The sequence below is a fragment of the Helianthus annuus genome, chromosome 14, assembly GCF_002127325.2.
Source record: "Helianthus annuus cultivar XRQ/B chromosome 14, HanXRQr2.0-SUNRISE, whole genome shotgun sequence".
Taxonomy (NCBI): domain Eukaryota; kingdom Viridiplantae; phylum Streptophyta; class Magnoliopsida; order Asterales; family Asteraceae; genus Helianthus; species Helianthus annuus.
In genome coordinates this window covers 150,788,984-150,814,413 of record NC_035446.2, presented here as the reverse complement: position 1 = coordinate 150,814,413, position 25,430 = coordinate 150,788,984, and the positions used below count along the sequence as shown (strand labels likewise).

General features: G+C 40.6%; 1 pseudogene; it reads right to left on the bottom strand.

Annotated features, from left to right (window-relative positions):
- Nucleotides 1-1,228: 1,228 nt before the first annotated feature.
- The window catches only part of LOC118486583, a 129,828-nt pseudogene continuing 105,626 nt past the window's right edge, over nt 1,229-25,430 (bottom strand).

The window sequence follows — 25,430 nt, the reverse complement described above, 5'->3', positions numbered from 1 at the left end:
TCAATCATGCAAACCAAGCTAAGCGTGCCGTCCTTCTACTAACTTCTAATCATACCACAAGACACACCCCTCACAAGAACTCTCGGTGACCAGAAATATTAGCATATAATGCTAAACCACTCAATGCGTGTGTGTGTGTGCGACAATAAGCTTGTATAAAAATCAAGTCTACTCCTAACAATTGCTAAACATGCTTAAGAATCAAAGGAACTTACGGGTTGTAACGGGGCTAGGTGCGAAGGTAGGAAAATGGTGGATTACATATGAAAGAGCTAGTTGATTTGACCCGGTTTTTATTTCTACTACTAAACAAAGCAACATCAACTATATACAAAACATCATAAACTTCTCCACTTCTATTACTACTACATGCTTCTTTTTGCATTTTTCTCATGTTTTCTCCTTTATTTATTTATTTATTTATTTATTTATTTATTTATCTTTTTATACTTCAAACTTCAACAATATATGCAAGAACATCAATATTACATACTAAATCTCCTAAACCGGGTCGTCTCAAAAGGTAAAATTTTGTAGGAAGTAGGCTGGGGTTACAATCGAATGGTCTAAGGCTCAAACATGGCTTTCTAAGGACCAAACCCCCACCCGTCACAATACCAAGCTCATATATGTAAAGTATGAGGTCCAACCCACCAATCCCGCACTCGCACACATCTAGACGAGGCTTCCTAAAAGTCCCCTATCATTTTCAAAAGCATGCTAATTTTAGGATTTAACAAGGATTCGTACACAAGTTCTATTAACACACTACACACACCGCCACTCAAACAAAGAAATATCAATAACAATCATATGTGGCACAAAATCTCACCAAGAAAAGACTAGGAATGGGTGTCGGTGTGTCAAGTGGAACAACATCAAGTTTTCAAATTTTGATAATTTCCGCTTGGATTTACAAAAAAATAAAAATAAAAAATTAAATTCGCAAAAATTTTCCCCATCCCCACACTTGGGATACATTGTCCCAATGTATGGTTTTGAGGGAAGGATCGCTTTTACCCAATCAACATTAGCTTCCGCTAATACTCTCAAATCCCAACTTTCTTTTTGTATATTTTTTTATATTTTTATAACTAAAAACACCACCAACTTTCACACCCCAACAAAAACACATCAACATCAAAACGCCACCCTACCTCCCAACCATAACATAAACATATGAGATAACAATATACACAAATATATAAAGGAACAGAACACGACCTGGCTAGTAGTACTTCGGCTGTGGAGGCCCGAAGATGGATGTCATCATATCATTCCACTCGCCAAAGCCAAATGCTCCGCTGCTACTGCTGCTTCCTTGATCGCCACTTTGACCCGCTTGTTGATAGCTCATGGCGTGTGGATCCACCCACTGAGAATGAAGCAATGGTGGGGTGGGACACGATGCACTACCATCATGTGGTGGCAATGTGGTATAGTCCACAACTGGCGGGTCCGCTTCAATAGGTTGGCCCGCATGCCACTGATCATGCAAGCGTCTTTGGCGGTCGTCTAAGTAGCGGTTGTTCACTTCTTCTTCTTCATGGGCATACATAATAGCACGGTTCCATTGCTGATTTCTATCGTAACTCTGCTTCAAGGCTCTCTCCATACTTGCCCCCATGAAAGTTTGCTGATCAAAGAGCATCTGGTTTGGTTCACTCCATTCACCAAAAGTGGGTGGCCGCCTCTGTTCAATAATTTGACCTATATTCCCCGAATGGGCCCAATAGGGATCATAGACCTGCTGTGCGTAATCAAATGCACTCCCCACATAACCAGATTGCACACCTGCTCCCTGAACTCCCGCTGGGCCAGCACCCCCTACCTGAGCATCAACCATGAACGTGTCTTCATGGTAGTCGTCATCACCACTAACTTCCTCATCTATCGTTTCGGGCTCATCAGCCTCATCCGGTCGTAACGGTCTCGTATCCACTTTAATGACTCTCCATCTCCTCCCATCTGTTTTCAGCTTATGATACCTCTCCGATTCCTTATACTCCCAACCTGGCCCCAGATTCTTGAGGTCAAATGGTCTAAACCTCTTGTAAGAACCTTTTTCATCACCTTTAATTGCCCCATATTTCTTCAGCAATGCTGTGATCAACCGGTAATGAGGCACAATCTTTCTTTCTCCACTATTTCTGCTCAACTAGATGTTGTTCAACACTAGAAATCGAAAGGGAACCTTGGGAGTACCATGCATCATCATATACAGGATCGGCACCTCTTGAAACCGAACCTCCATCTTGTCTGTCACACCCCCAAAATCCACTCGCGGAGTATCACCGCTTGGAGGCGTGACTGACCAAGATCAAGCCACCAAGCGGTGATACTCCGCGATTGGATTTTGGGGGTGTGAAATTGTCACCCCGCCTTGGGATAACATTGTACATGCACAATGTCAAAAACTTTGCTTCCATTCTCAAGTTGCGTCTATACAACTTCCCATGTGTCGTACCCGGAAGGAAAAGGTAATAAAGCATATTCTGCCATTGCGGATGCTGGTCGGGCTCGTGATAGAGATCTTTGAGACTCGGGTAGATATATTGATTTGATGGTTGGTCGTCAAACTTCTCTATTCGGCGCAATGATTCATAAGACATCTCAACTTTTACCCCGTTACACCATCCAACGAGCCTCATCTTGCTTGGGGCCTTAAACGGGGGACATTCGAGTGAGGCCACGCACTCTTGAATCTGAGTGTCATACATCTTCTTCACCTCGCCATCATAACACTTCAAAGCTGCACCCCAACCCAATTCCTTGAACTTTGCCGTTATCCCAAACGGCCCGGAATCGACCTCTCGGATCTCCTTTTCACAAATAAATGCTTCATCCCGTTGCTTCAAATTGTTCATTTGCTCATGGAACAAATCCTCTCTCCATTCCGCGGGTTGGTCTAAGAGTGAACCGGATGTCCAATCCGGCTTAGGACCCCTTAGAGGTGCATCCTCCTCCGAATCCGGGTCACCAACCCGTGTCAATCTCCACCTCTTTGGTTGTTCCTCTTCCCTTTGCGGTTGGCTAGACGACCCTGCAACCGATTTACCTTTTGTCTTCACCATACCTACAAACATTCATAGACCACACAAGACAATTCAAGTTAGTTCAACTTCCCAATCTTCCCCACACTTGCTTCATGTTGTGGGTATTAATGTACAAAAACCAAAAGTTCATCCTTTCGAATAAAAATTCGCCATGATGTCTCTAAAATTCATATTTTTTTTTTCAAAAATTATCACTAGACATCAAACACATTTATACCCATACATTCAACGGTTCACAACATCCTACCATCTATCTCATACAAGCAAGTGTGTAAGCAAAAACATAATGAAAACTTACAACCTCATGGTACTTCAAAGAATGACAAGAAATTGCATACCTTAGTGTGGTAGAAGATGAGAATAACAAGCTCTTGAAGTTCACACAAAAACCCACAAAAACCCCAAAATTAAAATTTTCGGCACCCCTATGCTTAAATCTGACCAAAAACAAAGGATTCTTCGAGATATGAGTATAAATCTAGAATCCTTGTGAAATTTCACCCAAGATGGACTCAAAAATCACTAGATTTGGACAACATTTGAGAGAGATATGAAGTTTTGAAGGTGATGAAGAACTAGGGTTCTTAGTGGAGAAGAAGAAAGAAAGAAATTGTGTGGATAGGGTGAATGATCGATGTGTGGTTGGGGAGAATTGGGAGTTTTTATTATTATTAAAGTATTATTATTATTATTAATTGTTTTCGAATATTTTTTTTTAATGTAATTGCTGACAGGAGGGACCATTTGTCCTCACTCGGTGCCGTAGCCTACGGCACCCGTCGTAGGTACGGTGAGAACTGGGTGAAAAAGGGTATGCCGTAAGTAAGACAGTATGTTGTCGGCGTAGGGTTGTTTTTGTTTGGGAGCCGCCGTAAGCTACGCCCCCCACCGTAGCTTACGGCGGGTACTGGCATAAGGGGGGCGGTCAAAAGCTGTTTTATGTGTTTTTTTTAGCTTTTATAAATTTTTTATTTTTTATGTGTTTATAAATTTTCGAAAACATAAAAATTATCCCTACCCCCCGTTAAAAACCCGTGTTGTCTTCAACACTATGTTCGGAAATTCGTAAAAAATTTCCCCACATTTGTTTCGAAAACCGGTTTTAAACGGAACTTATTCAAACCGAAACAAACTAAACTAAATATTTACAAACACCAAACCTGGGCCTCTTTCAAGTTTCTTCGTCATCCAATGGGCGTAGAATGTAACCCACTTTGTCGAGCTCAAGATTGTTGATGTCGTTACCTTCCAAATACGGTTTGAGTCGATGCCCGTTCACCGTTTGTTGTTTATTTGTTTGTTCATCTTGTATATCGACATCACCGAATCTCCCCACTCTTCGGACAACATAAGGACCCATCCACTTGCTCTTGAGTTTTCCCACGAACATTTTCAACCTTGAATTATACAACCACACTTTTTGACCCACTTCGAAGTTCTTTTTCCTTATCTTTGCATCATGAACTTTCTTCAGTTTGTCTTTGTATGCGGATGCACACTCATAGGCTTGATCCCGTATTTCCTCAATCTCGTTCAATTGTAGCTTTCTCGCTCGACCCGCTTCGTCATAGTTTGCATTCACCGTTTTAATTGCCCAATATGCCCGATGTGCTAGCTCCATATGCAAATGACACCCCTTTCCATACACCATTCGATAAGGAGTTGTATCAAGTGGAGTTTTGTAGGCTGTTCGATAAGCCCACAATGCATCATCAAGTTTGGTCGACCAATCTTTTCTATCCGTTCTTACCGTCTTCATTAGAATCTCTTTAATTTGACGGTTGGACACTTCAACTTGTCCACTTGTTTGCGGATGGTACGGTGTAGCAACACAGTGATTCACATTGTATCTTTTTAACAATTTCCCAAAATTGAAGTTCTTGAAATGTGAACTGCCATCACTTATTATCACCCTAGGCACACCAAATCGAGCAAAAATATTGGATTGCACAAACTTACATACAACGGAATGATCATTGGTCCTCGTAGCGATAGCTTCAATCCATTTCGAAACGTAATCAACCGCAACCAATATATACAAAAACCCATTTGAGTTTGGAAAAGGACCCATGAAGTCTATTCTCCAAAGATCAAATACCTCCACCACCAAAATTGGTTGTAACAACATTTCATCCCGCTTCGAAATACTTCCCACTCTTTGACAATTTATGCAATTTCGGGCATACTCGCAGGAATCCTTGAAAATCGTGGGCCAATAAAACCCACTAGATAGCACCCGATAACCTGTCTTATTCCCACTAAAATGCCCTCCACATGCCGATGAATGAGCATGGGTCAAAATTTCTAAAACTTCAGTTTCGGGAACACATCTTCGTATCACTTGATCGGGTCCGATTTTGAACAAATCCCGTTCATCCCAAATATACTGTTTCACTTGACTAAGAAATTGTTGTCGTCTCTTCTTCGTCCAATGATTCGGAATTGCACCTTTGGCCAAATAGTTCACGTAATGGGCATACCAAGGTGCAACAAAAGTAGAAACGACTAACAATTGTTCATCAGGAAACCGTTCATTAATTTCGCTCGGGTCATCAACACCTTCCAATGGGATCCGGGACAAATGATCCGCTACAACATTTTCACACCCCTTTTTGTCCCGAATCTCGAGATCGAAATCTTGCAACAAAAGCATCCAACGAATCAACCGGGGCTTTGCATCCTTCTTTTCCATTAAGTATCGAACGGCACTATGATCCGAATACACGATCACCTTGCTCCCCCAAATGTAGGATCTAAACTTGTCCAAGGCATACACCACCGCTAATAATTCTTTCTCGGTTGTGGTGTAATTCAGTTGCGCCTCGGACAAAATTTTACTTGCATAATAGATCACCACCGGTTTCTTGTCGACCCTTTGACCCAAAACCGCTCCAATGGTCGTGTCGCTAGCATCGCACATAATTTCGAACGCTTTGACCAATCCGGTGGTTGCAAGATAGGAGCCTTCACCAACTGTTCCTTCAACACATGAAACGCTTGCAAACATTCGTCAGTAAAATCAAATGGAACATCTTTCAATAATAGGTTGCATAAAGGTTTTGTAATTACACTAAAACCTTTAATAAACCTTCTATAGAACCCCGCGTGTCCCAAAAATGATCTCACCCCCTTAACATTCTTTGGTGGGGGTAGAGATGAAATTACCCGAATTTTTGCTTTGTCTACCTCCATTCCCCGGTCCGATATCACGTGCCCCAACACAATACCCTCTTTAACCATAAAATGGCTCTTTTCCCAACGTAGCACCAAGTTTGTCACAACACACCTTTTTAAAACTCTTTCTAACTCATCGAGACAAGAGTCAAAACTTGGGCCAAAGATGGAAAAATCATCCATAAACACTTCAAGAGATTCCCCAACCATGTCCGAAAATATACTCATCATACATCTTTGGAATGTGGCAGGGGCGTTACATAGTCCAAATGGCATTCGCCGAAAAGCAAATGTACCATATGGACATGTAAACGTGGTTTTGTGTTGGTGGTCCGGGTGAATAGCAATTTGGTTATAACCCGAGTACCCATCCAAAAAACAATAGTATTTTTGACCAGAAAGTTTTTCAATTATTTGGTCAATGAAGGGTAACGGGAAATGGTCTTTGGAGGCAGCGACATTTAATTTTCTATAGTCAATGCAAACTCGCCACCCGGTTACCGGGCGGGTGGCAATTTGCTCACCTTGTTCATCTTTTATTACCCGGATGCCTGATTTTTTAGGCACTACCTGAGTCGGACTTACCCACGCACTGTCCGAAATGGGATAAATGATCCCTGCATCCAACCACTTGATTACATCCTTCTTGACCACCTCTCTCAAGTTCGGGTTCAACCTTCTTTGTGTTTCACGGGTCGGCTTTGCATCTTCACTCGTAATGATTTTATGCATCACAATGGATGGACTAATACCCTTTAAATCGACTATTGTCCACCCGATTGCCGCCTTGTGAGCCTTCAACACCCCTATCAACTCCTCTTCTTGAGCCACCGCCAAATTAGAAGCAATGATCACCGGTAATGTGTCATTCTCCCCCAAAAATGCATACTTTAAGTGCTTTGGTAGCTCTTTCAATTCCACACTTGGTGGACATTCCAAAGAAGGCTTTGTGCCCGAATCAATTTCCACCGGTAGAGTGTCTATTTGGTGGGTCCATGGCGGTCTTCCTTCTTTCACCGCAAGAGCCTCTTGATCCTTCTCTTCCTTTTCAAAATCACATGCATGCACCTGCAAAGACATATCACAAACACAAGAACCCAAAATCTCTTCCTCGAACTCCTTCGGGTCATATCAATCTATGAAATCTGCTAGAAAACACTCATCAACATAAACGTTAGTACCATTAGTAAAAACATTTAATCTCATCTTTCTATTACCGAATGTCATGTCGACCGTACCATATCGACAATCAATAACGGCATGTGCGGTGTTTAAAAACGGCCGACCCAAAATAACCTTTTGTTGTTGAATTGGGTCCGCGGATGAGTATTCTAACACAAGAAAATCCACGGGATAATAAAACTCATCAACCTTAACTATCACATCCCGTACAATACCCTGAGGAAGTTTGTGAGACAAATCGGCTAATACCACCGTTGTCTCAACCCGTTTCAATGGACCAAAGTCGTATTGGTCATATAACCCCCCCCCCTCCCGGTAGGATACTTACTCTGGCTCCAAGATCCAATAACGCCCTTGCAGTTTGAAAATTTCCCACTTGGATGTTTATGAGAGGCGTTCCCGAATCTTGTAGCTTAGGAGGAAGATCTCCTGTCAAGACCACACTTACCCGCTCCGTCAAGTCTACCAATTTAGGCACTTTTTGTTGCCTCTTTTGGGTACACAATTCCCTTAAAAATTTGGCGTAAGCGAGTACCTGTTTGATTGCTTCAAGTAAAGGAAGATTAATTTTGACTTGTTTAAAAACCTCCCACATTTCCTCTTTTTGAGGACCCCGTTTTGAAATGAAAATTTTCTTACCCGGATCTAACAAAGCCGAGGGAAATGGTACTTGACTAGATCCCTCACCCTCATTTATCTTTACTTAAAACGCAAACTAACTTAATTATGCCTTTGGAGTGTATAGTTCATTGCGGCTAAGGTGTGAATTTGTTATGTAGTTACTTAAAACATATGCACCAACTTCATTCTGATTCGTTTGCGCTTGACTTTATTTTTTTGGTATGTTACGTATTATGAATGCTTGGATCGTTCTCATTTCATAACTATTTGTTGGGAATAAGAACCTGATTATTAGTTAAGAGAAAAAAAAAGCAACGATGGCCAAATACTCAATTCTTGTCAAAACGTCAACGTTGGTAAAAAGTCAACAATAGTAAAAGAGTTAATGCTAGCCATGGAAATGTTTGGCTGCTAGAAGATAATGTTATAAGGGAAAAAATCAACTTGATGTGATTAGTATAGATATATTGTATTGCTTGCATTATCATAAATGTATAGATATGTATATGTTGGTTTTTGATACCAATTATAGGCCCAAGTTTAGAAGATGTATTGTTTTATGGGCCCAAGTTGAGAAGTTGTGTTGTTTGATATATCCAATTGGGCCATTTGTGGCATGGATGGAATCTAGGAAAAATTGGGCCCGTAATTCATTCATATTTGTTTAGGGCTCAGTTTGGGGTTGAATTCCCAAATAGTCATAATCCCTTCTATTTAAGCTCGCTAAGTTCCGTCAATGTGGATCTAGGGTTCATACAGTTACCAAATCCAAATGTTCTGATCCATTGTTTGGTAACGAGCGGAAGGCAAAAACCTTGAAGACTTGTAACCCATGGCGTTTGATTTCTATATAATTATTTGCTTCCCTTTGAAGCATCCGGACGACGTTTTTCTCTGCTTTAGATTCAAAAACACGTTCAAGATCGTGTTTTGTTCATCCTGATTGGCTGATCCATTGTTTTAGGTAAGATCGTTACCTAAGTTTTTTGGAAAATTTATAAATTGCTTTTACTAATTTTAATTGCATCATACTTTTGGCTAGGGATGGGGATTAGGTTTGAATCATGCTCTAAAAATCTGAAATTTCAGTTACTTTAGAACAAGATTCAGACCAAAAATTTCAAATTTCAATTTTGAGCAAACCAAAAACATTTTACTAACTCTTTAAAATCCTCTAAAAATGTCCCTTTAATTTCAGTAAGATGAAGTATTTAGAAATTAAAAAATTACATTGTTTTCATTATCCATACAAATAGATATTTCAATTTTATTAATTATATTAAAAATGTTTGTACACATCACATTGTATTATTAACACAGGTCTGATGGGTATTAGCACTAGTATTTCACAAACAATTTTTGGCCCAATAAGACTCGCACCAATACAATATTTTGAGCCCGTAAGCCTTATGCCAACATGCATGCCCCCCCCCCCCTTATATATCCACCACCTTCTGTAAAACCATTATACGATGTCACCGCTACTGCCATCATCACTCAGATAGAATCCAGTATTTAGATCCATGACACCACTGCTAAGGTTTTTTGCTATATGAATTTTAGGTCTGGTGTTTTGGATAGTGTCACAAAAAAAGCTGACGGAGTTTGGGCGGGAAAACAAAAGAATTGTAGCCCTCATCTTCTAACATGCGCCCAAATTATTTTCATTTATTATAGATAAAATAATAAAAATAGATTAGTCTGCATGTTCCATAAACAGTTTTAGCCCAATAAGCCTCATACTAAAACAATATTCTGACCCAATAAGCCGTTCATAATAAAACATAAGCAATATTCTGACTCAATAAGCCGTTCATAGCTGTGCCTTCATGTGCTTAAATTCAAAGACGTGTTTAGCATTCATCACATGGATGCATTTTAATTTGTTTGCCCACACTTACATCTCAATTATTAATTAAGGCGGGATTTGACAATTTGTTTTTTTTTGTTTGTTATAGACGAAGGGAAGGATGAGAAGAAACAGCTGCAGCACTTTTCTCTATTTGGTGGCGGCTTATATAACAGTATCAGCGCTGTTCGCTGGAATCCTTCTAATCAAGATGAGGTGCGTTTTAACTGCATTTTCTTTATAATTTTCCCTTTTCCTATACAAAAGTACATGTTTTTGTAGGTCCCTTTTCTCGGAGGATCGAGAACAACCTAAACCTTGTTATACTAACCCACTAGCGAGTGCGGAATCCAAGCTAGTAGGCAAACCGGGATGAAGCAAGAACAAACACAAGAACACACAAAGTTCACCGATTAACACCACTGTATTAATACGTATGAAGGTTTACGGTTACAAGCACAATGTTTACAATCTTGTTTGCAAACTCTCTAAAGTGTGTGTGTGTGTGTGTTTTCCAGCAGAGTTTCTCTAACTCTCCAAGTGTGCATCTGTCTAACACTAACACACTGCATGGGTATTTATACCCATACATAGCAGATCTGGTCGAAGGACTCGATAGATGGTCCGAAGGATCATCTATCGATGACAGGGAGCTCGAACGATCAGCATGGACATCGAAGGATTATCCTTCGATGTCTAATGGTTGAATCATGATCGAACCATATCTTTCGAGCACCTCGAAGGATCAGTTGTATCCTTCGAGGCTATCCTTCGATCCAGACAACATCATGTTGTCCAAGTCAAACTAGGAGGATAGTTTACTTGGTCAACTTACAGACTGATTTAGGACATCGTTTATATACAGACCGAATACAGACAAAGTACAGACACAAGTGCACCAACAAACTCCCCCTTGGCTGTAGCTTTGTCTTTATCTTCTATAGTTGCAGACTCGTCTTGAACTTCGACGGTCTTTGGTCTTCGAGTTACCAAAACTCTGATGTCCTTTCAAATCTTCAATGTCGGAGGATCTTCAAAGTCTTCACGTCTTGAAAGCAGAGAGTGTATCAACAAACTACCCGTATCATGTAGGAAGTGTGTTGACAAACTCCCCCTTAACATAAGCTCCCCCTTGAGTTATGCTCGTGAAATACTTTAACTTTATGAAGTGAGATCCTTGTGGTGTTGATGATGGACAGCGGCTACTCGATCATCTTCATCTTTTGAGCGCCTTCTCGTCGTGTCTTCATTCCAAAGCTTGTCATCGACCATGTTCTCCTAGCCTTTAGAATCTGCACATGCAAGAAATCTAAACGCGTAATGAGAACAACTGTTTGGAACATAGTATAAACAAATGACACACGAATGACCATGTCACAATCAAACACCGTCCGACAGTTTGAAAGTTTAACAAATTTGTCAATTTTAAGTCTTTATCTTTCAAAACATGCAAATTTCGACCGTTTATGAAGATTTAGTCAATTCGGTTTTCGTTCAGGTTTCAGGTAACGAAGACTTGAGCTCCAACATCATACGATCAAAAATAAAGCAGAAATAAAATCTTTTTGGCTTTTATAAAGTTTATATTAAAACACACCTAAAATCTTTTTGGTATTTTTGAAAGTAAAAAACAACAATTTAAAATCCTTTGAGTGTTATCAAACGACATCACCGCTAATGTCGTGCTGATATGCACCAAACGACGAAACTGTTTAAAAAGAAAACAATAAGAGTTAAGCAGTAAATAAATAAATATATACAAACATTCTTTTTGCGAGTTTCGAGGGTAAGAGAATCATATCAGTGTACGGTCATGCCAAAACACTCTTGTTGTTCAGTTAGTTAACATTAAAATAAGCATCCTATAACAATTATCGGTATTGTTGTCCACTTAAGCTCAACTTATCAGATGTAATCATGGCGAGAGGATACGTTAAGGTATGATTTATACTTACCGACCGGTGTTCATCCACATCACGACACATTCCCGTATCAAGGTATGCACGAGAGTTCATCTTACCGGTGAGTATACCGATTATCATCTGTTTGACCGTATAAATTGTGTGATACTCACTTATTTTGATTTGAAAACAAGTCCTATGTGATATAATCACTTATTGATGAGGAACTTGATTTTCGTATGCATGAGGGCACAGGTGCAAGTCCGTGAACAGGTCAGTACTTCCGTACAGCAGAGAGACGAACTTGACACCCGGATAAATGTGATATTTTATCACTTATTTGAATTGGACATGTGATTGTTTATCACTTATTGAGGTCGAATGCAGTATATAAATATGTACACGTATGTATAGTATCATGGAAGATCTTAGACTTAGTCTATTTATAGAGGCAACCATGATACCCAGATGATAAGCAGCATAAAGACCGAATATCTCAGAACCTCGGCAATCTATCAAACGAAATTTCGGTACTAAGACCATATGCCAATGAATGGTTCCCACCTGATCTTCAGTCGATTAAAATTTATATCACCCTGCACACTTTAAAATGATTGTGAGCCTACCGATACATCTTATATAGAGCTGCTTATCGTTTTGCATTTAAGGTTTAAAGAGGTTTGGATAGACCACTGATGTACTATCATTTTCTCTTTTGCTCGCCAGGAAACTCATTTTTGTTTTTCTATTGTTTTTGTGTTTTTGAAATTTTTCGATGTTTTTGTATTTTCCGATTTTTGGATTTACTCCCCCTAAAATCAACAAACTAAGATAAATTTAAAAACACACAAAGATATTTACAAAAATGATTTTCCGATGTTGGTTTACTCTTGCTTGACCTTAATGCCATTTACCAATAATAAGAAGTCAAATCTAGATTTGTCAAAAGCTTTGGTAAATAAGTCGGCACGTTGGTCATCGGTGTGGACCTTAACAACATCGATTAGCCTTTTCTCAAAGCAATCACGTATGAAGTGATATTTGATTTCGATGTGTTTGGTCTTTGAATGCTGCACAGGATTTTTAGTGATATCTAAAGCAGCAGAATTATCAACATATATAGGAGTAGTTAGGAATTCAAAACCGTAGTCCCGCAATTGTTGTTGGATCCAAAGAACTTGAGAACAACAACTTGAGGCAGCAATGTATTCAGCTTCGCATGTTGATGTAGCGACACACGTCTGCTTCTTGCACTGCCATGTGACTAGCCGATTTCCTAAAAACTGACATCCAGCCGTTGTGGATTTGCCGTCGATTTTACATCCGCCAAAATCAGAATCACTGAATGCGACCAAGTCAAAGTTATTATCCCTAGGATACCACAGACCGGTGTCTGGATAAGCCTTCAAATAACGAAAAATCCTTTTGACAGCTGCAAGATGTGAGGCCTTCGGGTTGACTTGATATCTGGCAAGCAGGCATGTTGGGTACATTATATCTGGCCTTGATGCTGTGAGGTACATAAGGGATCCGATCATCGCGCGATAGTATGAAGGGCTAACAGGTTCACCCTTCAAGTCAGGAGTAATTCCGTGATTAGTTGGCAGTGGGGTACCAATGGGCGCTGCATCGGACATCTGGAACCGGCTCAAGATGTCTCCAACATATTTAGTCTGATGGATGAATATCCCAGACTCCGTTTGTTGCACTTGTAGGCCCAAAAAGAAATTCATTTCCCCCATAGCACTCATCTCGAATTTATCCTGCATGATGCGCTCGAAATTCCTACACAAAACATCATTAGTAGAACCAAAAATAATATCATCAACATATACCTGTACCAGAAGAAGATCTCCATCTTGTTCTTTGATGAAGAGAGTACAATCGATAAGACCTCTTCGAAAACCGTTCTCCAGCAGATATGTAGATAAGGTTGCGTACCAAGCTCGTGGCGCTTGATGAAGACCATAGAGAGCTTTGTTGAGCAACCAAACCCGATCGGGATGAACAGGATCTTCAAAACCTGGAGGCTGTTCGACATATACCTCTTCTTCAACCACACCATGTAGAAATGCACTTTTGACGTCCATCTGGTAAACCTTGAATCCTTTGAATGAGGCATAAGCCAGAAAGATCCGAATAGCTTCCAGACGTGCAACTGGTGCATAGACTTCGTTGTAGTCGATTCCTTCTATCTGACGAAAACCTTGAACGACTAAACGAGCTTTGTTCCGAATAACCACTCCACGGTCGTCTTTCTTGCATTTGAAGACCCATCGAGTGCCAATCTTCTTGTAATTCTCAGGCTTTTCAACAAGCTTCCAAACACCCAGCTTGTGAAATTGCTGTAATTCTTCTTGCATGGCTTCAACCCAAGCACTGTCTTTCAATGCTTCTTTCCACGACTTTGGTTCTTCTTGTGACACATAACACGCGAAGGACCAGTCATTCTGTTGACCAGATTCTCTTATAGCTGAATACAAACCAGCATTCCGGTTGTTTCTCAGCTGATTACGCGTCTGCACCCCGCGATGGACATCTCCTATGAGATTCTGCTGGGGATGGGTATCGTGAATCCGCATTTCAGGATTATCTGGCACACGTGCATTGATACCCAAATTGTTCAGATTAAGATCAACAACCAACTCCACACCAGGAATGTGGTTAGAAGTGGATGCATTCCCTTCAGCAGTATCTATATTCTGCGTATGAGGTGTATCACCAGAGGCACCTTGAACAGGAGCAGCTGGAGCTGAAGATCCTTCGGCTGCATCATGATATTCATCATCTTCAGAAGAGTCATTATAATCAGCAGCATCTTCAAAAACCTCATTTTGAACCATATTGTTGACTGACGTAGAAGCTTGAGGGTCAACAACAATAGGTCTAACCAATGGCGAGACAGCAGCGTTGTCACTTTCCAACAGCATCCGAGCAGCTGCTGATTCTTCGTCAAAGGTTGGCAGATTAAAGGAGTCAAATAGCCCATCATAATCGAACATCCACGGATCACCCGGAGCCCTAACAGGACTCGTGTACCTTTGAACCCTAACTTCGCTCCATAGTTCAATCTTTTTAGTAGCTAGATTCCAAACACGAAAATTCGGAGTAGCATATCCAAGGAAGAAACCCTCGATAGCTTTTGCACCAAACTTTCCATCCGGCTCAATCATTGTACAGGGAGCACCAAACGGTTCAAGGTATGAAAGATCCGGTTTCCTTCTCTGAAGGAGTTCGAAACAAGTCTTGCCATGTCTCTTAACTGTAAGAACTCTGTTCAACGTGTAGCATGCAGCCGATACCGCCTCCCCCAGAATTGAATAGGGAGTTCCGACTCTACTAACATTGTTCTTGCAGTTTCAATAATAGTTCGATTCTTCCTCTCAGCGACACCATTTTGTTGTGGAGTATAACGAGAACTGTACTCATGAAGAATGCCTTTAGAAGTACAAAACTCATCCATAACTTGATTCTTGAATTCAGTTCCATTGTCGCTTCGGATCCTTTTCACTTTCAACGTATAGAGATTTTCCAACATTGTAAGAAGATCCTTGAGGATGCCAGGAGTCTCACTTTTGTGTGCCATAAAAGATACCCAAGAAAATCTAGAGTAGTCATCAGTAACTACTAAACAATAAGCATCACCAAACGTTGTCTTGTGCTTCATAGGTCCAAAAAGGTCCATATGAAGACGTTCGAGAGGCATGCTGACAGTGTTGATTTTCTTCAAAGGGTGAGACTTCTTCGTTTGCTTCCCCTTTTGGCACGAGACACAGATATCTTGCAAATGAAAACTTCTTACAGGCACACCATTCACAAGATTATTTTTCACCAAATGGTTCATCTTCCTCAAGTGAATGTGTCCCATTCTTCTGTGCCAAGATATAGACTCCTTTTCTGTGGCTTTTGAGACAAAACAAGTAACTTGTGCAGATGTAGTAATTGCTTGGCTCATATCGAGAATATAAAGATCATTAACTCTCGGAGCCGATAAGAGAACCCATTCTTGTGGAATTTTGAATCCAGGTTTCAGCACATAACAGCCAGCATCATCAAAAATCACTGAGAACTTTTTATCGCAGATTTGCGACACACTGAGAAGATTGTGATCAATTTGCTTCACATAATTGATCTTATCAAAGCACACGATACCATTGGAGATACTTCCTTCTCCAGTAATGTACCCTCCTTTATCACCCGCAAAAGCAACATACCCTCCTCTAATATTTCTCACGTCATACAGGAGCCGTAAGTCGCCAGTCATGTGCCTGGATGCTCCACTATCAACAATCCAATGACTATTAATAGTTCCTCCTAGAACATCCTGCACATGTCAAATAAACACATCAGTTGAGAATGGGGACCCAAGCCTTAGTGGTCTTGGGTCGTCCCTTGGCATCACGATACGTAAGCTCTATCTCTTGATGGTTTTCAAGAACAACTGCTCCCCCTGAATTGTCACCAGACTTAGGTAACCAAGTTTGTCTTTGCCTACCAGTTTTTGAAGATTCTGGTTTTACAGGTTGTGACCCTCTTGGTTCCTTTTGAACTGTTTTAACTTCAGATTTTAAAGCTTTTTCAACAGTTTTTATGTTCTTACGTCGTTGTTTAGTTTCTTGTTCTTTTACAGTTCGTTTATCTTGTTTAGGTGAAACTGACCGACGTTGAGGGTGAACTGTTTCAGGTGGAGTTTTCTCAACAAATTTCTTCTTTGGAGCATTTGGGCAATTTCTGATAATGTGCCCAATTTCTCCACATTTGAAACAAGTTCTCCTTTCAACAGACTTAGGAGAACTTGATCGACTACCAGATGTTGAGCTTGTAGAACATGAGGTACTTGCTCTTTCATCACACCCGTTTGTGTGTTGAGTGTAATTGTTATCACTGTTTCGTTTCAAAATCTTGACTTGTTGTACAAAATCAGTGTTTGACTTGTTTTCAAAAGTCTCAATTTTATCTGTACCTCTTGATGCTACAAACTTAACATCTTTTCCTTTCTTCATGTAACGAGCTCCTTTTGATTCAACTTTAGCTTTTGGCTTTGGAGCTCGTTGTGGTTGTTTACCCTTAGAAGCAGTCGGTTGTTGAGTGGTTGGAGATTTTTGATTGCCAAACTGTTTCCTAATCTCAGCCTTAGGAATTGGATCACATTGTGTTACCACAATTCCCGGCAGTGTTTTTCCCAAAAATTTGTTTGTATTGTCTTCAAAGACTTTGTCAATCAAAGATTTATTTACATTTTTAATTGGAAAAACATGATCTGAATAGATTTTATTATCTCCAACCAAGGTGTACAACACATTACTGCTTTTAACAGTAGACACACCTGTCTTATCAACCTTGACAGGATCAATCACTTGCTTCTCAACAGATGGAACCTCAGGAGTATCAGGATCACAAAGGATGTGATTCTCTCGTGGAATATCTACTCCTTTCATCTTGCTAAGTGATTTATCCTGATCACTTACAGCCACATCTGATTCATCATCCGATGTCTCATAGTCCTCGATAATTGGAGGACTTTGTTTCATGGATGGTGAAGTTTCTGGTTCCTTAGGGGCTGTGTTTGAAGAACTGTCCGGTTTGAACCCTAGGCCAGTAGAAAATTCCTCAAAGTTCAAAGGCACACTGGGTTCATACCGAGGCATTTCTTCTTCATCGGGCATCTTGGTATAGTTGTCCATCAAAGGGGGTGGACACGTCTTATACCCTACACCTTTCACGTTACCTTTCAGTTGTTGAACGTCTATGATGTGATCAAGCACAAATCGGGAGTTAGAATAACTATCCAATTTTTGTTTGATCGCATCATGCTTGCCTTGGGCAATGGCTAATTGCTTCTTAGTTTCTTCCACAAGGTTAATGTATTCATTTATACTTACTTGTTTGTGGTAAACTACTTTGTTAACCTCGGACACATTTTTCTTTAATGTTTCTATTACAGATTTAAATTCTTTTTCATTCCGGGTTAAAGCCATGTTTGCCTCTTGGCATTTTGACAGTTCAATAACCAAATTCTGATTATGACTATGAAGCTTTTCTGATTCAAGCTTCATCTCTGCACATGATTTACAAATACTAGGAGCAGGAGGTTCAGAAGTTACCTGACTAGTAGAGGCTGAACCATTTGCCATAAAGGCAGTTTGAAAAGAAAAAGCTCCATCTTCAGAAAATAGCTTTTCCATTTCCATTGATGTAGCAGCAGCCTTCCTAATCAGAATTGATTTCTGACATTTAAACTCATCAGCTTCATTCAGTAGCTCCTGTATATCATCATCTCCTTCTTCATTCACATCAGGCTCTGAGTGATTATCCCCAGAAACAGAGCCTTCTTCATCCGAACTGCCCGAATAACCAGAACTGTCATCGCTCCCAGAAGATTCTTCTTTTTGAACCTGCTCGATGACCTTAGCATACAATGCAGTTCCACTTCCCTGATCACCATCACCAAACTGAACTGACCAGTCACATCCTTCATCAGCTTGAACAGCCAAAGCCCGATTGTGATTGGTAGCTCCAGGCTGTCCCTGATTGTTATTCACTGCCACCATCCTCCGTTCACGGTTTTCTTGTTGGGCATTCACATTAGTCTGGTTTCTGAACGGGTTGTGATTGCCGTGTTTTGTTGGTCGAGTGCACTCACGTTTAAAGTGCCCTTTCTCGCCACAGTTAAAGCTGTTGGTGCACTTGTGTCTGTACTTTGTCTGTATTCGGTCTGTATGTAAACGATGTTTCCAAATCAGTCTGTAAGTTGACCAAGTCAACTATCCTCCTAGTTTGACTTGGACAACATGATGTTTATCTGAATCGAAGGATAGCCTCGAAGGATACGCATCATCCTTCGAGGTGCTCGAAAGATATGGTTCGACCATGGTTCGACCATTAGGCATCGAAGGATGATCCTTCGATGTCCATGCTGATCTTTCGGACACATTGTCATCGACAGATGATCCTTCGGACCATCTGTCGAATCCTTCGGACAGACCTGTTATGTATGGGTATAAATACCCATGCAGTGTGTTAGTGTTAGAGAGATGCACATTTGGAGAGTTAGAGAAACTCTGCTGGAAAACACACACACACACACACTTTAGAGAGTTTGCAAACAGATTGTAAACCTTGTGCTTGTAACCGTAAACCTTCATACGTATTAATACAGTGGTGTTAATCGGTGAACTTTGTGTGTTCTTGTGTTTGTTCTTGCTTCATCCCGGTTTGCCTAATAGCTTGGATTCCGCACTCGCTAGTGGGTTAGTATAACAAGGTTTAGGTTTGTTCTCGATCCTCCGAGAAAAGGGACCTACAAGTGGTATCAGAGCCTCGCTCTTTACCTTGTTTAAAACCGGTTTGTTCAAGTTCTTGGTGTGTTTGGACACTTGGTTTAGCACCCGTTTTTGGTAGTTTTCTGCATAAAAACGCATACTAAACCTATCGGGAGTGTTCGGGGTCGGTTTGGGTAACATAAAAATCGTTTTTGTGAAACCTTGATTTTTCCGGCTATATCTCCGGTGTGTTTCCGGTGACCAGTTCTTGAAGATAAGGTTGCTTATTTTGGCAAAAATTTTTGAAAGTCAATTGTTTGGTGAAAAGTTGTTGCAGAACCATCCTTTCTGCCGAAAGTTGGTACATCAACACATCACCTTTTTCACCAACCCGTCGTACTTTGTGTCAGTGTGTCAGAGCTGTCGAAAGATATCCTTCGACATCGAAAGATATCCTTCGACATCTTTCGATCAAAGGCAGCTCGAAAGATAAGCATCCTTCGAGTAGTCTTTCGAAGTCTAAGGGTTATCCTTCGTAGTTGGAATCTTTTCGAAAGTTGGTTGTCCGAAAGATAAGGATACATCTCGAAAGATAAGGATCTTTCATTGTGAATCCTTCGAGATCAGTATTCGAAAGATATAAATCTTTCGAACATTGAATCTTTCGTGATAATCAGTCGAAAGATAAGGATCTTTCATTGAGAATCTTTCGAAGACTATTGCTCGAAACTCAACAGTAATCTTTCGATCACTGTTGATCCTTCGAACAAGTCTTGATCTTTCGATCAGATTGTATCTTTCAATTGTTGTCTGTTTGTTGTTAACAGTTTGTGGTGTGTAGGTTATTTGTTAATTTTTGATCACAATGAGTTGCACAAGTCCTTGGGATTGGAGTACGGATCCACAACCAGATCTGAAACAGATGTCGATGGCTGAATATATGACGAGTGCCATTCCAAAACAACAACAATCAATAAGTTCGTGTCAATGGGCTTTGGTATCCAATCAAAGTCAAAGTCTTCAGAATCTTCTGATTAGTGAGAGTGAAACAGGCAGTAACAATCGTCCACCAAAGCTGAACCACATGAACGATTTTCCGTCATGGAAAGGCCGCTTTCACACATATGTTCAAGGACAAAGCACCGACCTTTGGATGTGTTTTGTCAATGCATTCAATGAAAGTCTTGAAAGTAGAGCATCCACTTCAGAAGGTTACGCCAATATGCTTGAAAATGACAAGAAGGCTTATGAATTGGAGAAAAAGGCATATGCCATACTTACTCAAGCACTCAACAAAGACATCTACCATCAGTTTTCATATTGCAAGACCACGAAAGCATTGTGGGATGCCTTAGTTGCTAGAGGAGAAGGCAATGCAGCTGCTCGAAAGTCTAGGCATGATTTGTTGAAGAAAGAATTTGAATCTTTTCAGTTTTTGGAAAACGAGACTCTGAATGATATGACCACACGTTTCTATCATTTGATTAGTGAAATGTGTGCTTATGGGGTGGCAGCTACTCAACAAGACATGGTGAACAGGTTTGCTGACGCCCTACCCCCAAAATGGAGTTCGTTTATTGAGCTGTTGAAGCATACTAAAGCTCTAGATGAGATTAACATCTATGAGTTCATTCAGAAGCTGGAACATAAAAATGATGAAGAAATTAGGAAAGCAAGGCGTGCTCCAGCTCCTCAAAATACAGAAATGTATTTGCCTGGTTTTGGTCCTTCAGCTAGTTCTGTTCAGCAACCGAAGCTTCAAACTGCTTTTGTGTCCAATACGAGTTCCTTTCCATTTCCTCAATCAACAGCTGCTCCACCACAACCTCAATTCGATCCGAGGTCTTACATTCCTGTTCCAACACAGCCACAACCACAACCTCAACAACAACAACAGCAAGCTCACTATACAAGCAATCCTCAACCTCAATCCCAAAGTCATCACACAATCCGAGTCGACAACTCAAATCTTTCACACCTTAGTATTGAAGTTGCTAAGGAACATATGGAAATTATCAACACCATGGTCAGTGCTTACTGTGGTTTGGTAGCTGGTCAGCTTGGAAACATCAACATGACCAATGAAGATTATGATCAGATCGACAAGGAAGAAATGGAGTTGATGGATATTAAATGGGCTTTTGCTAGTGCGGTTAGAAGGGCAAAAGATTTCATGGCGAGAACTGGAAGAACTTCGTTGGAAGGAAAGAAAAACACGAAGTATGGGTTTGATATTAATGCCGTCACGTGCTTTAATTGTGGCGAGAAAGGGCACTTTAAACGTGAGTGCACTCGACCAACAAAACACGGCAATCACAACCCGTTCAGAAACCAGACTAATGCGAATGCCCAACAAGAAAACCGTGAACGGAGGATGGTGGCAGTGAATAACAATCAGGGACAGCCTGGAGCTACCAATCACAATCGGGCTTTGGCTGTTCAAGCTGATGAAGGATGTGACTGGTCAGTGCAGTTTGGTGAAGGTGATCAAGGAAGTGGAACTGCATTGTATGCTAAAGTCATCGAGCAGGTTCATAAAGAAGAATCTTCTGGGAGCGATGACAGTTCTGGTTATTCGGGCAGTTCGGATGAAGAAGGCTCTGTTTCTGGGGATAATCACTCAGAGCCTGATGTGAATGAAGAAGGAGATGATGATATACAGGAGCTACTGAATGAAGCTGATGAGCTTAAATGTCAGAAATCAATTCTGATTAGGAAGGCTGCTGATACATCAATGGAAATGGAAAAGCTATTCTCTGAAGATGGAGCTTTTTCTTTTCAAACTGCCTTTATGGCAAATGGTTCAGCCTCTACTAGTCAGGTAACTTCTGAACCTCCTGCTCCTAGTATTTGTAAATCATGTGCAGAGATGAAGCTTGAATCAGAAAAGCTTCATAGTCATAATCAGAATTTGGTTATTGAACTGTCAAAATGCCAAGAGGCAAACATGGCTTTAACCCGGAATGAAAAAGAATTTAAATCTGTAATAGAAACATTAAAGAAAAATGTGTCCGAGGTTAACAAAGTAGTTTACCACAAACAAGTAAGTATAAATGAGTACATTAACCTTGTGGAAGAAACTAAGAAGCAATTAGCCATTGCCCAATGCAAGCATGATGCGATCAAACAGAAATTGGATAGTTATTCTAACTCCCGATTTGTGCTTGATCACATCATAGACGTTCAACAACTGAAAGGTAACGTGAAAGGTGTAGGGTATAAGGCGTGTCCACCCCCTTTGATGGACAACTATACCAAGATGCCCGATGAAGAGGAAATGCCTCGGTATGAACCCAGTGTGCCTTTGAACTTTGAGGAATTTTCTACTGGCCTAGGGTTCAAATCGGACAGTTCTTCAAACACAGCCCCTAAGGAACAAGAAACTTCACCATCCATGAAACAAAGTCCTCCAATTATCGAGGACTATGAGACATCGGATGATGAATCAGATGTGGCTGTAAGTGATCAGGATAAATCACTTGGCAAGATGAAAGGAGTAGATATTCCACGAGAGAATCACATCCTTTGTGATCCTGATACTCCTGAGGTTCCATCTGTTAAAGAGCAAGTGATTGATCCTGTCAAGGTTGAAAAGAAGGCGGTGTCTACTGTTAAAAGCAGTAATGTGTTGTATACCTTGGTTGGAGATAGTAAAATCTATTCAGATCACGTTTTTCCAATTAAAAATGTAAATAAATCTTTGATTGATAAAGTCTTTGAAGACAATACAAACAAATTTTTGGGAAAAACTCTACCAGGAATTGTGGTAACACAATGTGATCCAATTCCTAAATCTGAAATTAGAAAACAGTTTAGGAATCAGAAATCTTCAACCACTCTACAACCTAGTGCTTCTAAAGGTAAACAACCAATCAATCGAGCTCAAAAGCCTGAAACAACAAGAGCTCGAGTTCAAAAGAAAGAAAAGGATGTCAAGTTTGTGTCATCCAAGGGTACTGATAAGATTGAAACTTTTGAAAACAAATCTAATACAGATTTTGTAAAACAAGTCACAATCTTAAAACGAAACAGTGATAACAATTACACTCAACACACAAACGGGTGTGATGAAAAGGCTAGTACCTCTGGGTCCACGACCTCAACATCTGGTAGTCGATCAGGTTCTCCTAAGTCTGTTGAAAGGAGAACTTGTTTCAAATGTGGAGAAATTGGGCACATTATCAGAAATTGCCCAAATGCTCCAAAGAAGAAAATGGTTGAAAAAGCTTCACCTGAAACAGTTCACCCTCAACGTCGGTCAGTTTCACCTAAACAAGATAAACGAACTGTAAAAGAACAAGAAACTAAACAACGACGTAAGAACATAAAAACTGTTGAAAAAGCTTTAAAATCTGAAGTTAAAACAGTTCAGAAGGAACCAAGTGTGTCACAACCTGTTAAACCAGAATCTTCAAAAACTGGTAGGCACAGACAAACTTGGTTACCTAAGTCGGGTGACAATTCAGGGGGAGCAGTTGTTCTTGAAAACCATCAAGAGATAGAGCTTACGTATCGTGATGCCAAGGGACGACCCAAGACCACTAAGGCTTGGGTCCCCATTCTCAACTGATGTGTTTAATTGACATGTGCAGGATGTTCTAGGAGGAACTATTAATAGTCATTGGATTGTTGATAGTGGAGCATCCAGGCACATGACTGGCGACTTACGGCTCCTGTATGACGTGAGAAATATTAGAGGAGGGTATGTTGCTTTTGCGGGTGATAAAGGTGGGTACATCACTGGAGAAGGAAGTATCTCCAATGGTATCGTGTGCTTTGATAAGATCAATTATGTGAAGCAAATTGATCACAATCTTCTCAGTGTGTCGCAAATCTGCGATAAAAAGTTCTCAGTGATTTTTGATGATGCTGGCTGTTATGTGCTGAAGCCTGGATTCAAAATTCCACAAGAATGGGTTCTCTTATCGGCTCCGAGAGTTAATGATCTTTATATTCTCGATATGAGCCAAGCGATTACTACATCTGCACAAGTTACTTGTTTTGTCTCAAAAGCCACAGAAAAGGAGTCTATATCTTGGCACAGAAGAATGGGACACATTCACTTGAGAAAAATGAACCATTTGGTGAAAAATAATCTTGTGAATGGTGTGCCTGTAAGAAGTTTTCATCTACAAGATATCTGTGTCTCTTGCCAAAAGGGGAAGCAAACGAAGAAGTCTCACCCTTTGAAGAAAATCAACACTGTCAGCATGCCTCTCGAACGTCTTCATATGGACCTTTTTGGACCTATGAAGCACAAGACAACGTTTGGTGATGCTTATTGTTTAGTAGTTACTGATGACTACTCTAGATTTTCTTGGGTATCTTTTATGGCACACAAAAGTGAAACTCCTGGCATCCTCAAGGATCTTCTTACAATGTTGGAGAATCTCTATACGTTGAAAGTGAAAAGGATCCGAAGCGACAATGGAACTGAATTCAAGAATCAAGTTATGGATGAGTTTTGTACTTCTAAAGGCATTCTTCATGAGTACAGTTCTCGTTATACTCCACAACAAAATGGTGTCGCTGAGAGGAAGAATCGAACTATTATTGAAACTGCAAGAACAATGTTAGTAGAGTCGGAACTCCCTATTCAATTCTGGGGAGAGGCTGTATCGGCTGCTTGCTACACGTTGAACAGAGTTCTTACAGTTAAGAGACATGGCAAGACTTGCTTCGAACTCCTTCAGAGAAGGAAACCGGATCTTTCTTACCTTGAACCGTTTGGTGCTCCTTGTACTATGATTGAACCGGATGGAAAGTTTGGTGCACGAGCTATCGAGGGTTTCTTCCTTGGATATGCAACTCCGAATTTTCGTGTTTGGAATCTAGCTACCAAAAAGATTGAGCTATGGAGTGAAGTTAGGGTTCAAAGGTACACGAGTCCTGTTAGGGCTCCGGGTGATCCGTGGATGTTCGATTATGATGGGCTATTTGACTCCTTCAATCTGCCAACCTTTGACGAAGAATCAGCAGCGGCTCGAATGTTGTTGGAAAGTGACAACGCTGCTGTCTCGCCATTGGTTAGACCTATTGTTGTTGACCCTCAAGCTTCTACGTCAGTCAACAATATGGTTCAAAATGAGGTTTATGAAGATGCTGCTGATTATAATGACTCTTCTGAAGATGATGAATATCATGATGCAGCCGAAGGATCTTCAGCTCCAGCTGCTCCTGTTCAAGGTGCCTCTGGGGATACACCTCATACGCAGAATATAGATACTGCTGAAGGGAATGCATCCACTTCTAACCACATTCCTGGTGTGGAGTTGGTTGTTGATCTTAATCTGAACAATTTGGGTATCAATGCACGTGTGCCAGATAATCCTGAAATGCGGATTCACGATACCCATCCCCAGCAGAATATCATAGGAGATGTCCA